An 18,479-nucleotide genomic window follows, 5' to 3' on the forward strand; every position below is an offset into this window, starting at 1 on the left:
CTTGGTAGCCCTCCGATGCCCATCTTCTGCTATATGGAGTCTTTCGATGAGAAAAAAATCATAAGCAAGCTTTCGGGACGAGACTCCGCTGCCATGAGGCAGAACCTTGGCGGAACCAATCTAGGGCTCTGGCGGAGCTATTCTGCCGGGGAAACTTCCCTCCGGGAGGGAGAAATCATCGCCATCGTCATCACCAACGATCCTCTCATTGGGAGGGGGTCAATCTCCATCAACATCTTCGCCAGCACCATCTCCTCTCAAACCCTAGTTCATCTCTTGTATCCAATTCTTGTCTCTAAGTCTGGGATTGGTACCTGTGGGTTGCTAGTAGTGTTAATTACTCCTTGTAGTTGATGCTAGTTGGTTTATTTGGTGGAAGATCATATGTTCAGATCCTATATGCATATTAATACCCCTCTGATTATGAAGATGAATATGCTTTGTGATTAGTTACGTTTGTTCCTGAGGACATGGGATAAGTCTTGCTATTAGTAGTCATGTGAATTTGGTATTCGTTCGATATTTTGATGAGATGTATGTTGTCTCTCCTCTAGTGGTGTTATGTGAACGTCGACTACATGACACTTCACCATTATTTGGGCCTAGAGGAAGGCATTGGGAAGTAATAAGTATATGATGGATTGCTAGAGTGACAGAAGCTTAAACCCTAGTTTATGTGTTGCTTCGTAAGGGGCTGATTTGGGTCCATATGTTTCATGCTATGGTTAGGTTTACCTTAATACTTTTGTTGTAGTTGCGGATGCTTGCAATATAGGTTAATCATAAGTGGGATGCTTGTCCAAGTAAGGACAATACCCAAGCACCGGTCCACCACATACCAAATTATCAAAGTACCGAACACGAATCATATGAACGTGATGAAAACTAGCTTGACGATAATTCCCATGTGTCCTCGGGAGCGCTTTTCTCTATATAAGAATTTGTCCAGGCTTGTCCTTTGCTACAAAATGGATTGGGCCACCTTGCTGCACTTTATTTACTTTTGTTACTTGTTACTCGTTACAAATTATCTTATCACAAAACTATCTGTTACCTATAATTTCAGTGCTTGCAGAGAATACCTTGCTGAAAACCGCTTATCATTTCCTTCTGCTCCTCGTTGGGTTCGACACTCGTACTTACCAAAAGGACTACGTTAGATCCCCTATATTTGTGGGTCATCATTGCACCTATTAAAGTTGAAGAAAAGACTATCACTTATAATGATCCTATTGTTCCTACTTCTTATATTGAGAAACCACATTTCCCTGTTAGAATAAAGGATCATGCTAAAGCTTCACCCGTGGTCAATAAAAGTAATATTAAAACACCCAAACCCCCTGAGCAAATTAAGGTTGAACCTAGTGTTGCTATGGTTAAAGATCTCTTGGCCGATAACATTGATGGGCATGCTATTTACTTCTGCAATGAATCTGTTAGAATTGCTAGACCTGATACTAAAAATAAACATAGACCTGTTGTAGGCATGCCTGTTATTTATGTTAAAATAGGAGATCATTGATATCATGGCTTATGTGATATGGGTGCTAGTGCAAGTGCAATACCTCATTCCTTATACAAATAAATTATGCATGATATTGCACCTGCTGAGATAGAAGAGATTGATGTTACAATTAATCTTGTCAATAGAGATACCATTTCACCAGTTGGGATTGTGAGAGATGTTGATTTTCCTGATCTTGGTTCCCCACAAGATGACTTTTGTCCCAATATATTTGGTAGACCCTTCTTGAACACTGTTAATGCTAAGATACACTGCAACAAGGATATTGTTTCTGTTGGTTTAGGGGATATGTCTCATGAGTTTAATTTTGCTAAATTTCGTAGACAACCCCATGATAAAGAATTTCCTAGTAAAGATGAAAGTATTGGTCTTGCTTCTATTGCCGTGCCTCCTACTTATCCTTTAGAACAATATTTTCTACACCATGAAAATGACATGTTTATGAATGAAAGAAGGGAAATAGATGAAGTATTCTTTAAACAGGGACCTATTTTGAAACACAACTTGCCTGTTGAAATCCTAGGGGATCCCCCTCCACCTAACGGTGATCCTGTGTTTGAGCATAAACCTTTACCTGATACTCTCAAATATGCTTATCTTGATGAGAAAGAGATATATCCTGTTATTATTAGTGCTAACCTTTTAGAGCATGAAGAAAAGAAATTATTGAAAACTCTCAAGAAGCACCGTGCTGCTATTGGATATACTTGCTACCTCTTGAGCACTATGTTGGTTTTCCCTTGAAGAGGAAAGGGTGGTACAGTGAAGCAGCGAAGTATTTCCCCCAGTTTTTGAGAACCAAGGTATCAATCCAGTAGGAGACCATGCGCGAGTCACCTCGTACCTACACAAACAAATAAGAACCTCGCAACCAACACGACAAAGGGGTTGTCAATCCCTTCACGGCCACTTGCAAGAGTGATATCTGATAGAGATGATAATAATAAGATAAGTATTTTTGGTATTTTTATGATATAGATTGAAAGTAATGATTGCAAAATAAAATAGATTGGAAACTTGTATGATGGAGAATAGACCCGGGGCCATAGGTTTCACTAGTGGCTTCTCTCAAGATAGCATAAGTATTACGGTGGGTGAACAAATTACTGTCGAGCAATTGATAGAAAAGCGAATAATTATGAGAATATCTAGGTATGATCATGTATATAGGCATCACATCCACAACAAGTAGACCGACTCCTGCCTGCATCTACTACTATTACTCCACACATCGACCGCTATCCAGCATGCATCTAGAGTATTAATTTCATAAGAACAGAGTAACGCCTTAAGCAAGATGACATGATGTAGAGGGATAAACTCATGCAATATGATATAAACCCCATTTTTATCCTCGATGGCAACAATACAATACGTGGTCCCTTTCTGTCACTGGGATCGAGCACCGCAAGATTGAACCCAAAGCTAAGCACTTGTCCCATTGCAAGAAATATCAATCTAGTATGCCAAACCAAACTGATAATTCGAAGAGACTTGCAAAGATAAACCAATCATACATAAAAGAATTCAGAGAAGATTCAAATATTATTCATAGATAAACTTGATCATAAACCCACAATTCATCGGATCTCGACAAACACACCGCAAAAAGAAGAGTTACATCGAATTCAGAGAAGAATCTGCCCTGTTTTTCGTTTTAGTTTATCTTTTAGCTCGTTTTAGTTTTCCCACGATTCAAGCGCCTAGATCTTTGTCTCGAAGCCCTCTTTCTGTTTAATCAACTTGAATAAGATTTCGGTACTGTAAAATTTGACTTTAGTACAGAATAGTAATTGGGTCTTGTTTCTTTCACAGTTTGAGTTCCGTTGCTCCGTTTGGTTTGATTATTTTTGCAAACCGGAGTTCTTCAGTTGAATTTTCCGGTTAGATCTTCTTATTCGAGATTTACCCGTGCATCTTTGCTTGATTGCTTATGTATGCTATTGTTTGTTTGCGATAGAACACCCGAAGTGTGAAGCGTGCTACTACGAGTGTTTAGGATTTACAGATCGTCAGCAAGGCAAGTAACACTTTGATCATACCCCTTTATCACCCAGTTTTTATGCATTAGTTTCAACCTTCACACCTTGCATGAGTAGGATCTCTTAACATGTGGGTCTGGGAAGTAGGTAATGAGGTAGAACCTATTACCTTTTTATTATCAAACCCTTGGGAGTTACTTCTATGTTATGCTTATATTGCCATGCTATGCCCGTAGACGTGGCTTGGGTTTGAGTGTATCCATAACAAATGTGAGTTGTTAATTAATGGTTCAACTTAAGGTGGCAACTTTAATACACATCTGGGTGGATTGCTTGTGGGCACCTGGAGAATCCAGTGTTGTCCTAGGATATCCCGGAGTACCCGTGTGATCATCCTACGGTCCGCCACCCAGGCTCAGAGGGATCATAAGACTATTCATGCTAGAAACTTCCGTGTGCAACCACAAGTCATTATGGGCTCTGGCATAGTTGAGTAGGTTGCGTGAGCTCTTGAAGAGGTGGACTAGCAGATGTTGGGGATTGTAGGTGTACCGGTCCGCCCGGAGTAGAGAGCAAATGCTTCTGAAATACTGTCTCTCGGTCATCCGTTTCTCAAACACAACGCAGTGCGAGAAATACAACGGAGGAGATCGAGTCTTGTGGGGAAAAGTGCACAAACCTCTGCAGAGTGTATAAACTAATCATGGTTAGCCGTGTCCCCGGTTATGGACATCTTGAGTATCCGGCTCTTGGATTATCCTATGGATCTCATCACTCTAAAAATAATTTGTTGGGTTGATAATTACTTTTAATTGGGATTGAGTTGGAGGAACCTTCTCAATAATGTTCAACTACCATGATAGTTAAATAAAAAAATATCACTTTGTTGTAGGGAAAAATGGCTTTTTGCAAAATATATTAACCATACAGCCTCCCCCAGCCATATATGCATGTAGTGACAATATTTATCTGTTCATTACTCTCTTGTGTTACATTGCCAGCATATTCCATGTGCTGACCCGTTTTCGGGCTCCAACATATGATGCTGCAGAGTTTTCAGACGAGGAGTAAGGTGCGATAGGTCGTTTGTCATGCACTCAGCTATGCCGTTAGAGTTGATGGACTCACTTTATCTTCCAAGCCTTCCGCTGTTATCATATTAGATGGACTTAAGCCATATTTATTGAAATAAGTTCTCTTTTGAGACATTCGATGTAATAAGTGTGTGATTGCCACTCTGTTATAAATCCTTCGAGTACTGTGTGTGTCAGCACTACCGATCCAGGGATGACACTGAAGCACAGAGACTTGACCGTTTGAGGTCGGGTCGCTACAAGATGGTATCAGAGCACACACTGAATGTAGGACACGACCACTAAGAAAAGCCATAGGCCACTCTTCTCTACTTATTTCTTACTCCTCTCTGATACGTCTCCAACGTATCTATAATTTTTGATTGCTCCATGCTATATTATCTACCGTTTTGGACATTATTGGGCTTTATTATCCACTTTTATATTATTTTTGGGACTAACCTATTAACCAGAGGCTCAGCCCAGAATTGCTGTTTTTTGCCTGTTTTAGGGTTTCGAAGAAAAGGAATATCAAACGGAGTCCAAACGGAATGAAACCTTACGAAACATGATTTTCTCAACGAACAAGACCTGGGAGACTTGGACCCTATGTCAAGGCACAAAAGAGGAGGCCACGAGGTAGGGGGGCGCGCCTACCCCCCCCCCCCCAGGTGCGCCCTCCACCCTCGTGGGCCCCCTGTTGCTCCACCGACGTACTCCTTCCTCCTATATATACCTACGTACCCCCAAACGATCAGATACAGAGCCGAAACCCTAATTCCACTGCCGCAACTTTCTGCATCCACGAGATCCCATCTTGGGGCCTGTTCCGGAGCTCCACCGGAGGGGGCATCGATCACGGAGGGCTTCTACATCAACACCATAGCCCCTCCGATGAAGTGTGAGTAGTTCACCTCAGACCTACGGGTCCATAGTTATTAGCTAGATGGCTTCTTCTCTCTTTTTGGATCTCAATACAATGTTCTCCCCCTCTCTTGTGGAGAACTATTCGATGTAATCTTCTTTTTGCGGTGTGGTTGTTGAGACCGATGAATTGTGGGTTTATGATCAAGTTTATCTATGAACAATATTTGAATCTCCTCTGAATTCTTTTATGTATGATTGGTTATCTTTGCAAGTCTCTTCGAATTATCAGTTTGGTTTGGCCTACTAGATTGATCTTTCTTGCAATGGGAGAAGTCCTTAGCTTTGGGTTCAATCTTGCTGTGTCCTTTCCCTGTGACAGTAGGGGCAGCAAGGCACGTATTGTATTATTGCCATCGAGGATAATAAGATGGGGTTTTCATCATATTGCATGAGTCTATCCCTCTACATCATGTCATCTTGCTTAAGGCGTTACTCTGTTTTTAACTTAATACTCTAGATGCATGCTAGATAGCGGTCGATGAGTGGAGTAATAGTAGTAGATGCAGGCAGGAGTCGGTCTACTTGTCTCGGACGTGATGCCTATATACATGATCATACCTAGATATTCTCATAACTATGCTCAATTCTGTCAATTGCTCAACAGTAATTTGTTCACCCACCGTAGAATACTTATGCTCTCGAGAGAAGCCACTAGTGAAACCTATGGCCCCCGGGTATATCTTCATCATATTAATCTCCTACTACTTAGTTATTTCCTTTGCTTTTTACTTTGCCTTTATTTTACTTTGCATCTTTATCACAAAAAGACCAAAAATACTATATTATCATATCTATCAGATCTCACTCTCGTAAGTGGCCGTGTAGGGATTGACAACCCCTATTCGCGTTGGTTGCGTGGATTTATTTGTTTTGTGCAGGTATGAGGGACTCGCGCGTAGCCTCCTACTGGATTGATACCTTGGTTCTCAAAAACTGAGGGAAATACTTACGCTACTTTGCTGCATCATCCCTTCCTCTTCGGGGAAAACAAAAGTAGTGCTCAAGAGGTTGCAAGAAGGATTTCTGGCGTCGTTACCAGGGAGGTCTACGCAAAAGTCAACATACCAAGTACCCATCACATACCCTTATCAACCGCATTACATTATTTGCGTTTTCCTCTCCCCCCCACTTCACCCTCGCCATTTTATTCGCCCCCCTCTCTCTCTATCCTCCTTCTCTTTCCCGTTTGCCTCTTTTTGCCCGCTTGCTTTTTGTTTGCTTGTGTGTTAGTTCGTTTGCTTGTCGTTATGGCTAGTCCCTTATCTTCTCCTTTGTCTCCCGAGAGTGAAATTCTAAATTTTAAGCAAAGGGAGGGAGAAAATCTAAAAGATGCTTGGCATAGAGTTTGCAATGCTCAAAATAGATCTACTAGGAAGCAATCTACTTCCGTTCTCCTTCGCAATTTTTATGTAGGCATTACTCCTTGGCACTGGTATGTTCTTGATACTATTACCGGAGGAAACTTTTTGGGTAGCCATACTTTTGATTCTTATAATTCTATGATAGATTTATTTGGCTCACCCCCTCTTTTGGTTAATGGAACTGTATTAAGTTTGGAGCATGTAATGCAAAGGCTTGAAATTATTGAAAATAAGGTTGCTACCGTAGAGTTACTTGAAAATTTGGATAAAAAGATCCATAGCAAAATCTCTCAATATGGATCCAAAGTAGGAGTTACTTTGAAAAATATTAAAGAAAAGGAACCCATAGTTAATGAGAAAATAAATCACGATTCCACTAGGATCGATAAACTCGAGGATATTATTACCAACTTGGGAACCGCTTTTTCTTCTGTAAGAATACTCTTAGTCCTCCCACTAAAATTGCCAAGCTTATGTATGTTCCTAAAAATAAGGGTGAATTATCTAGTAAGGAAACTGCGGATCTCAAATCTATAAGTATTCATCCCAATCTTTTTGCTATCATTAAGGAACCATTTCTTACAAATGAATTTTTCGATCTTGTGCCTAAAAGTTTGATTATTAATAAAAAGAATGAAATTCCTAAAGATGGTAGATGCCTCATTGAAGAATTGCCTACCAAAGATGGCAATACCTAGATCTATTCTTGCTTGTTATGCCTAGCTAGGGGCGTTAAACGATATCGCTTGTTGGGAGGCAAACCAATTTTGTTTTTATTCCTTCATTTTTGCTCCGGTTTAGTAATAAATAATTTATCTAGCCTCTGTTTTTTTTGTGTTTTTTTGTGTTTAATTAGTGTTTGTGCCAAGTAGAACCGTTGGGAAGACTTGGGGAAAGTCTTGTTGAACTTGCTGTAAAAAACAGAAACTTTAGTGCTCACGAGAACTGTTGCATTTTTATTTGGAGAGTGATATTTAGTTAATTATTTTTGCAGATGATTAATAGATAAATTCCTCACGTCCAGAAATTTAGTTTAGAATTTTTGGGGTTGCATATCTTGCGCTAGCTACAGATTACTACAGATTGTTCTGTTTTTGACAGATTCTGTTTTTCGTGTGTTGTTTGCTTATTTTGATGAATCTATGGCTACTAAAATAGTTTATGAACCATAGATAAGTTGGAACACAGTAGGTATAGCACCAATATAAATAAATAATAAGTTCATTACAGTACCTTGAAGTGGTCTTTTATTTTCTTTCACTAACGGAGCTCACGAGATTTTCTGCTTTAAGTTTTGTGTTGTGAAGTTTTCAAGTTTTGGGTGAAGATTTGATGGATTATGGAACAAGGAGTGGCAAGAGCCTAAGCTTGGGGATGCCCATGGCACCCCCAAGATAATCTAAGGACACCTAAAAGCCAAAGCTTGGGGATGCCCCGGATGGCATCCCCTCTTTCGTCTACTTCTATCGGTAACTTGACTTGGAGCTATATTTTTATTCACCACATGATATGTGTTTTGCTTGGAGCGTCTTGCATGATTTGAGTCTTTGCCTTTATTTTACCAGAATCATCCTTTCTGTACACAATTTTGAGAGAGCCATACATGATTTGGAATTTGTTAGAATACTCTATGTGCTTCGCTTATATCTTTTGAGTTATATAATTTTGCTCTAGTACTTCACTTATATCTTTTAGAGCACGGTGGTGGATTTGTTTTATAGAAACTATTGATCTCTCACGCTTCACTTAGATTATTTTGAGAGTCTTAAAAAGCATGGTAATTTGCTTAAAATCCTAATATGCTTGGTATACAAGATTAAAAAACTCTCTTATGAGTGTGTTGACTACTATGAGAAGTTTGATGCTTGATAATTGTTTTGAGATATAAAGATGTGATATTAAAGTGATGCTAGTTGAGTAGTTGTGAATTTGAGAAATACTTGTGTTAAAGTTTGTGATTCCCGTAGCATGCACGTATGGTGAACTGTTATGTGATGCAGTCGGAGCATGATTTATTTATTAATTGTCTTCTTTATGAGTGGCGGTCGGGGACGAGCGATGGTCTTTTCCTACCAATCCATCCCCCTAGGAGCATGCGCGTAATGCTTTGCTTTGATAACTTATAGATTTTTGCAATAATTATATGATTTCTTTATGACTAATGTTGAGTCCATGGATTATACGCACTCTCACCCTTCCACCTTTGCTAGCCTCTCTAATACCGCGCACCTTTCGCCGGTATCATACACCCACCATATACCTTCCTCAAAACAGCCACCATACCTACCTATTATGGCATTTCCATAGCCATTCCGAGATATATTTCCATGCAACTTTCCACCATTCTGTTTATTATGACACACTCCATCATTGTCATATTGCTTAGCATGATCATGTAGTTGACATCGTATTCGTGGCAAAGCCACCGTTCATAATTCTTTCATACTTGTCACTCTTGATTCATTGCATATCCCGGTACACCGCCGGAGGCATTCATATAGAGTCATATTTTGTTCTAAGTATCGAGTTGTAATTGTTGAGTTGTAAGAAAAATAAAAGTGTGATGATCATCATTATTAGAGCATTGTCCCAGTGAGGAAAGGATGATGGAGACTATGATTCTCCCACAAGTCGGGATGAGACTCCATACGAAAAATAAAAAAAAGAAATAAAAGAGGCCATAAAAAAGAGAAAAGGCCCAAATAAAAAAAGAGATAAAAAGAGAGAAGGGATAATGTTACTATTCTTTTACCACACTTGTGCTTCAAAGTAGCACCATGATATTCATAGTAGAGAGTCTCTCATGTTATGACTTTCATATACCAGTGGGAATTTTTCATTATAGAACATGGCTTGTATATTCCAATGATGGGCTTCCTCAAAATGCCCTAGGTCTTCATGAGCAAGCAAGTTGGATGCACACCCACTTAGTTTCTTTTTGAGCTTTCATATACTTATAGCTCTAGTGCATCCGTTGCATGGCAATCCCTACTCACTCACATTGATATCTATTGATGGGCATCTCCATAGCCAGTTCATACGCCTAGTTGATGTGAGACTATCTTCTCCCTTTTTGTCTTCTCCACAACCACCATTCTATTCCACCTATAGTGCTATATCCATGGCTCACGCTCATGTATTGCATAAAGATTGAAAAAGTTAGAGAATGTCAAAAGTATGAAACAATTGCTTGGCTTGTCTTTGGGGTTGTGCATGACTTAAATATTTTGTGTGGTGAAGATGGAGCATAGCCAGACTATATGATTTTGTAGGGATAACTTTTTTGGCCATGTTATTTTGAGAAGACATGATTTCTTTGTTAGTATGCTTGAAGTATTATTATTTTTATGTCAATATTAAACTTTTTGTCTTGAATCTTTCGAAACTGAATATTCATACCACAATTAAGAAGAATTACATTAAAATTATGCCAAGTAGCACTTCGCATCAAAAATTCTGTTTTTATCATTTACCGACTCGAGGACGAGCAGGAATCAAGCTTGGGGATGCTTGATACGTCTCCAACGTATCTATAATTTTTGATTGCTCCATGCCATATTATCTACTGTTTTGGACATTATTGGGCTTTTTTATCCACTTTTATATTGTTTTTGGGACTAACCTATTAACCGGAGGCCCAACCCAGAATTGTTGTTTTTTGCTTGTTTTAGGGTTTCGAAGAAAAGGAATATCAAACGGAGTCCAAACGGAATGAAACCTTCGGGAACGTGATTTTCTCAACGAACAAGACCTGGGAGACTTGGACCCTATGTCAAGGCACAAAAGAGGAGGCCACGAGGTAGGGGGGCGCGCCTCCCCCCCCCCCCCAGGCGCGCCCTCCACCCTTATGGGCCCCCTGTTGCTCCACTGACGTACTCCTTCCTCCTATACATACCTACGTACCCCCAAACGATCAGATACGGAGCCAAATCGCTAATTCCACCGCCACGACTTACTGTATCCACGAGATCCCATCTTGGGGCCTGTACCGGAGCTCCGCCGGAGGGGGCATCGATCACGGAGGGCTTCTACATCAACACCATAGCCCCTCCGATGAAGTGTGAGTAGTTCACCTCAGACCTACGGATCCATATAGTTATTAGCTAGATGACTTCTTCTCTCTTTTTGGATCTCAATACAATGTTCTCCCCCTCTCTTGTGGAGAACTATTCGATGTAATCTTCTTTTTGCGGTGTGTTTGTTGAGACCGATGAATTGTGGGTTTATGATCAAGTTTATCTATGAACAATATTTGAATCTCCTCTGAATTCTTTTATGTATGATTGGTTATCTTTGCAAGTCACTTCAAATTATCAGTTTGGTTTGGCCTACTAGATTGATCTTTCTTGCAATGGGAGAAGTGCTTAGCTTTGGGTTCAATCTTGCGGTGTCCTTTCCCAGTGACAATAGGGGCAGCAAGGCACGTATTGTATTGTTTCCATCAAGGATAAAAAGATGGGGTTTTCATCATATTGCATGAGTCTATCCCTCTACATCATGTCATCTTGCTTAAGGCGTTACTCTATTTTTAACATAATACTCTAGATGCATGCTGGATAGCGGTCGATGAGTGGAGTAATAGTAGTAGATGCAGGCAGGAGTCGGTCTACTTGTCTCGGACGTGATGCCTATATACATGATCATAGTTAGATATTCTCATAACTATGCTCAATTCTGTCAATTGCTCAACAGTAATTTGTTCACCCACCGTAGAATACTTATGCTCTCGAGAGAAGCCACTAGTGAAACCTATGGCCCCCGGGTCTATCTTCATCATATTAATCTCCTACTACTTAGTTATTTCCTTTGCTTTTTTACTTTGCCTTTATTTTACTTTGCATCTTTATCACAAAAATACCAAAAAAATTATCTTATCTTATTTATCAGATCTCACTCTCGTAAGTGGCCGTGTAGGGATTGACAGCCCCTATTCGCGTTGGTTGCGAGGATTTATTTGTTTTGTGCAGGTACGAGGGACTCGGCGTAGCCTTCTACTGGATTGATACCTTGGTTCTCAAAAACTGAGGGAAATACTTATGCTACTTTGCTGTATCATCCCTTCCTCTTCGGGGAAAACCAACGCAGTGCTCTAGAGTTAGCACTCTCCATTTTCTACTGTTTAGGATGGCGGATACGAGGAACAAGTTTGCACAACTGGATGAAGGCACACCTTTTGGTCGACACTTGAAGGAGGTCACTAAGTACCTGAACATTGGAATACCAAGCTTCACCGGGACCTATACTGCCACTTTACCAGAAGAGGAGCGATGGATGATTTGAGTTCAAGTTCCAGGAAGGACGTTCATGCCAGTCACTAAAACCATAGAGTTTTCCTTTGATGCACCCACCTAGAGTCTAGGCAAGAGTATGGCAGCCCACATCGCTATAGGACGCATCGGCGAAGTTTACCACAAGGAGCTGAAGGACACTATCTACCAGATATGTGGACGCCGAGATGAGCAATGGGAGATGATCAACACCAGGAAGGATAGGTCCATTGCAGCATTCATCCAGGAATTAAACCACCACATTTGTTGCTAGGAGAACCAGATGTGCGCAAGCATGATAGATTTGAAGAAGGCGATGATCAGCATCACGGAGCTAGAAGAGGAGCTTAAGTCTACACGCGATGGATATGAGGAGGAAATGATGATACTTGTGGAGAAGAATGACGACATGACTAGGAAGCTAGGAGTTTTTATGGGAGACCCTGCGCCAGGAGGAGAAGATGATGAACCTAAGGAGATTTGTTCTGAACACTACATCATCATAGACGACACTGACTCCGACCCGGATAGTAGTGATGATGACTATGAAGACGAAGCTGGAGCGGATATCATGGAGTCTTCCACCGATCAAAATTTCTAGTAGACCACCAATACTATTAGTAGTACCCCCATGTAAATATTGGTAGTCCGAGCACTGTAACGATAGTTAGACCGATTGTATGCCCTTGCTTGCTTGATTGAGTGATATGATAGGATTGTGTTTGTCTCATGTGCATATGGGTAGTGTTTTCTCATTAGACCTCATTCTATTCTAATCTCTTCCCTCTAAACCCGTCAGATGCCTCTAAGACGTGACCCCGGTTTTGCTTTCCACCGGAGCTCACTCAGTTGATCCAGCAGCAGAATGCCTTGATGCAGTTCTTAGTTCAGAACCAAGGCAACAACAACAACCACAACAACCCACCGCCACCACCACCAGTTGACAACTTAGCTCGTTTTCTGAGGCTGCAGCCACCGGTGTTTTCTACTAGCACCGAGCCAATAGTTGCTGATGATTGGCTGCACAAGATTGGAAGAGAGTTGACCACCGCAGGTTGCACAGATGCTGAGACGGTGCGTTTTGCCGCACACCAATTGGATGGACCAGCAGCCTCATGGTGGGAGAATTACATAGCCACTTTTCCTATAGCCAATGTCACCTGGGAGCAGTTTCACCAAGCATTCCACTGGAGCTATGAGCATGAAGAAGCATGAGTTTCGCAACTTACGCCAAGGGAACCGTACTGTAGGCCAGTACGTGGAGGAGTTTAGTAAGTTATCCCGCTATGCTCCAGATGATGTGGCCATAGATGCCGCGAAGCAGGAGAAGTTTATGGAAGGTCTGAATGATGAGATGTGTATGCAGTTAATGGTGGCAACATTTAACAACTACCAGGAGTTGGTAGATAAAGCTCTCATGATCGAAGGGAAGCAACAGTAGATAGAGAGCCGCAAGAGGAAATATGGACAAGGGAAGTACAATTCAGGAGCTCAGCAGAAGCTTTGCTTTACCCCAAACTCGGGAGGGCTTACCCATAACCATGGAGGCCACACTCACAATGGAGGAAGTACCCATAATCATACTGGCCCAAGGAATGGGAATGAGAATGGAGGAAGCAACAATCAGAACCGTTCCAATCCAGCCACACCCGCCAAGAGAGACCTAAGCCACGTTACTTGTTTCAAGTGTGGGAAAACTGGACATTATGCCACGGAGTGCCCTGAAGCAAAGAACAGAAATGGTAATGCGAGCTCTGGGAAGAAGCCCAATCCATTTAACAAAGGACAAGTGAACCACGTGAACGTGGAGGAGGTTGAAGAGCAACCAGATGCAGTTATTGGTAAGTTTTTAGTTAAGTCATTTACTGCAATCGTTCTTTTTTATACTGGTGCATCGTGTTCATACATATCAAGGGGATTTGTAGATAAGTATAAGTTGCCCACTAGAGTTCTTAAGACACCTATGCTAGTAACCTCACCCAGAGCCGAGTATATGGCAAACAGTGGATGTTTTCAGTTGCCATTAACCATAGGTAGTCATGTTTTCCCCACTGACATGGTAATTCTAGAGTCGCAAGGATTGGATGTGATACTTGGAATGGATTGGCTGTCGATGTTTGGAGGAAACATCGATTGCGCCAGTAAGTCAATTCTGCTTACTACCCCGGAGGGGAAAAGGATCAAGTATGTATCCAGGCATGCGCCAAGGAGAACCCAAGTACATTCTCTCACGGGAGTTGTTCAGGAGGAAGTGCCTGTTGTAAAGCATTACCCAGATGTATTTCTAGAGGAGTTACCAGGCATGCCGCCAGATCGAGACATAAAGTTTTTGATAGAGCTGTTGCCAGGCACCGGGCCAATATCAAAGAGACCATACCAGATGCCCGCGAATGATCTGGAGGAGATCAAGAAGCATATTAAAGAGTTATTGGAGAAAGGTTACATCCGACGGAGTTCATCACCATGGGGAGCCCAGTGCTATTGGTTGAGAAGAAGGATAAATCTCTAAGAATGGTTGTTGATTATCGGGCATTGAATGAAGTGACAATCAAGAACAAGTACCCACTGCCGATGATCAATGATCCGTTTGACCAGCTACAAGGAGCTAAAGTGTTTTCGAAGATCGACCTGCGATTAGGTTACCACCAGCTGAAGATTCAAGGAAAGGATATACCTAAGACAACTTTTACCACAAGGTATGGGCTTTATGAGTATACGGTTATGTCATTTGGATTGACTAACGCCCCTGCCTATTTCATGAGTATGATGAATAAGGTGTTCATGGAGTTCTTGGATAAGTTTGTCGTGGTGTTCATTGATGATATTTTAGTATACTCAAAGAATGAAGAGGAACACAAGGAGCATTTGCGCTTAGTTCTTGAGAAACTTAGGGAGCACCAGTTGTATGCGAAGTTCAGCAAATGTGAGTTTTGGTTGAAGGAAGTCGGATTTCTTGGACATGTGAAAGTGCAAATATCCCTGGGTGGTTTTGGTAATTCCTAACAACATATAGCTCATTGAGCTAACATTATTCCAAGATTAATATTTCAGGAAAAGCTCAATGAATGGCATGGCATGGATGAGGAAAGTGGATCCCTCAAAATTCTAAGGACAAAAAGTTTGGCTCAAGCTTGAAGCTCAAGAATCTACATTTTATATTTTAGTGATCTAAGATCACATTGAGTCTATAGAAAAAGCCAATACTATCAAGGAGGGATGAGGTGTTGCTTAATGGCTTGCTTGCTCAAAATGCTTAGTGATATGCTCCAAAATCCTCAACTACCTTCCCACATCCACATATGACCTAAACCAAAAGTCAAACTCGGCCCCACCGATTCTTTCTATCTGGCGCCACCGAGTTTCAAATGTCATAGCCACTGCCAGAAACCCTAGGCAAATCGGTCTCACCGATAGGGATCTCGGTCTCACCAAGATGGGATTGTAATCTCTCTATTTCCCTTCATAACGTTTCGGTCTTACCGAGATGAGCGATCGGTCCCACCGAGATTGCAATGTAAACTCTCCATTTCCCTTTTGTAACATTTCGGTCTCACCGAGATGAGCGAATCGGTCCCACCGAGTTAAATGACCAACTCTCTGGTTAGCTTATTACCAAAATCGGTCCCACCAAGTTTGTCTAATCGGTCACACCGAGATTAGTTATGCCCTAACCCTAACCATATCGGTCCTACTGAGTTGCATCAGTCCCACCGAAAATCCTAACGGTCACTAGGTTTGCTGAATCGGTCCGACCGAGTTTAACCATTCGGTCCCACCGAGTTTGGCAAATTGTGTGTAACCGTTAGATTTTGTGTGGAGCCTACATATACCCCTCCACCCACTCTTCATTCATGGAGAGAGCCATCAGAACATACCTACACTTCCAATACACATTTTCTGAGAGAGAACCACCTACACTTGTGTTGAGGTCAAGATATTCCATTCCAACCATATGAATCTTGATCTCTAGCCTTCCCCAAGTTGCTTTCCACTCAAATATTCTTTCCACCAAATCCAAATCCCGTGAGAGAGAGTTGAGTGTTGGGGAGACTATCATTTGAAGCACAAGAGCAAGGAGTTCATCATCAACACACCATTTGCTACTTCTTGGAGAGTGGTGTCTCCTAGATTGGCTAGGTGTCACTTGGGAGCCTCCGACAAGATTGTGGAGTTGAACCAAGGAGTTTGTAAGGGCAAGGATATCGCCTACTTTGGGAAGATATACCGCTAGTGAGGCAAGTCCTTCGTGGGCGACGGCCGTGATGGTGATTTACTTGTTGACTTGTTAGGTGATGATGATTTACTTGTTGACAACTCTAGTGATGAATACTATGATGAAACGTCAATTAATCATGCTAATCAAGATAAAACGAATGACAATGATAAGGAGAAGATTGAGTCTCTAAGTAAAGAACTAAACACTCCTAAGTTAGCTCATGAAACTATCTTAGGAGATCATCGAGAACTTTTAAGGACTCATGAGAAATTGAAAATCTCAACCTTGAGCAAGAGCATGAGTTCTTAAAAGCAATCAATGATGATTTTCGTAAGAAAAGTTCTTCTTACATTGCCAAGCGTTTACTCTTATCCACTTACACGCCTCAAGTCAAGTCTAGTAACAAGAACAAGAAAGATTCTTCCTCTAGTAGTAACAATAATCATGCTAAATCCAATATTGTTGCTTCTAGTATTTCTCTTGATTCCACTAATGATTCTCTTAGCCAAGTTACACTTGAGCAAGAAAATAGCTTATTGAAGGGAATTATAGAGAAAGGTGTTTACAAGAGCCTTGCCGGAAGTAAGCAATTCGAGGAAATTGTACGCAAGCAAGGAAGGCACCGGAAGAATCAAGGTGTTGGTTTTGAACGAAAGTTCAATGCAAATGTAGTTGAGTGGGAAGAAGATCAATACCCCAAGACGAAGTTTGTTCCTCAACAAGAGAAGTATGATCCTACTTCTCTCAAAGGGACACAAGCTCAAGATGATCTTCCACCACAAGACCACAAGCAAACAGGCAAGGACAAGCTTCAAGAGGAAATTGATGCATTTGAAGAAGCTCCTAAGGCCTTGGTCAAGTGGGTTCCCAAGACTACTTCAAGTTCCACTTAATCAAGTACAACTACAACACCGAGGATTCCCATCAAGATGGTGTGGATCCCGAAGAAGAAGAACTAGAGAGTTCTTGAGGGTGACTCCGCCAACATACTTCACTCTTATCATCTTGGCAAGAATAAGTGCAATCAACTTCCACATCTTGCACTAGTTCAAGGAGTCACAAACCCTCTTGTTGGTAAGACAAGGGACAAGGTAACCTAAAAGCTTTCATAGACATTATCTTGTGTGTGCATCACTTTATGTCTATGGATATCCTTGTTTGTTCCTTGTGGGACTAACCCGTGTAGGTATTGAAAGTGCAACTCAATCCAATGGGTAGCTTCAAATGATCTACATCAACAGTGAGCATCCACATCTTCAACATCTACATGAAGTCATCATCGACAAAACCCAAGGTTAGTTCATCCCACTTAGGGGGGATCTCACATCTAGGGGGATCTTTACTCTAAGAATTGAGCTAAAGCAACTCTAATGGTGTGAACACAACAATGCTTTATGTAAAAGTGGTAACCCCACTTGTGCTTAAACGATGAGTATGACCTATGATCAAAGGTTCTCATTTGACTCCTAAGTCAATATACTCATATATAGATGACCTAGTCATCGCAAATTGTTTGATAGATGCTAGAATTGGTTGTGCATGCTTTGCCACATATTTCAATTGCCATTTTATTGTGTGAGCATGTTGATTGCATATTTTACTCATTCGAGGACATCCACTTGTTGTTTTGATTGATTGGTTTTCTTTTCTTTTGCCAAGTGGATGGACAAGAATTCCTAAGAACCCTCTCTAGCTATCTATGCTTTTCTCGTCTCAAACTCTATTCATGCTACATCACAAAATTTGATCAAGTCAGATTCGAACCACTCTGTGTGAGGAGCACTCGGAGTCCCCGATTCGTCATAGACTTAAACTTCCAAAACTTCTTTGTGTGTTTCGGTCTGACCGATTCATCCATTTCGGTCATACCGAGATCACTAAGTCGATCTAGGTTTTCAATCTCGGTGCAACCGATTTGAACCTTTCGGTCACACCGATTTTCAGTAACTGCTTGCAGTTATGAATCTCGGTGCCACCGAGTTGTTCCACTCGGTCACACCGACAGGGTCGGGCTATATATACTCACGGGTAAAATTTTGGAAATTTCTCTGAAACCCCTCCGCCCGCGCATAGCTCACTCTGCCTCCTGGGTCTCCAGATCGTCCTCCTCGTCGCCAGCCGCCTCCTG

Source organism: Triticum urartu, chromosome 3 (assembly GCF_003073215.2).
Source record: "Triticum urartu cultivar G1812 chromosome 3, Tu2.1, whole genome shotgun sequence".
NCBI lineage: Eukaryota > Viridiplantae > Streptophyta > Magnoliopsida > Poales > Poaceae > Triticum > Triticum urartu.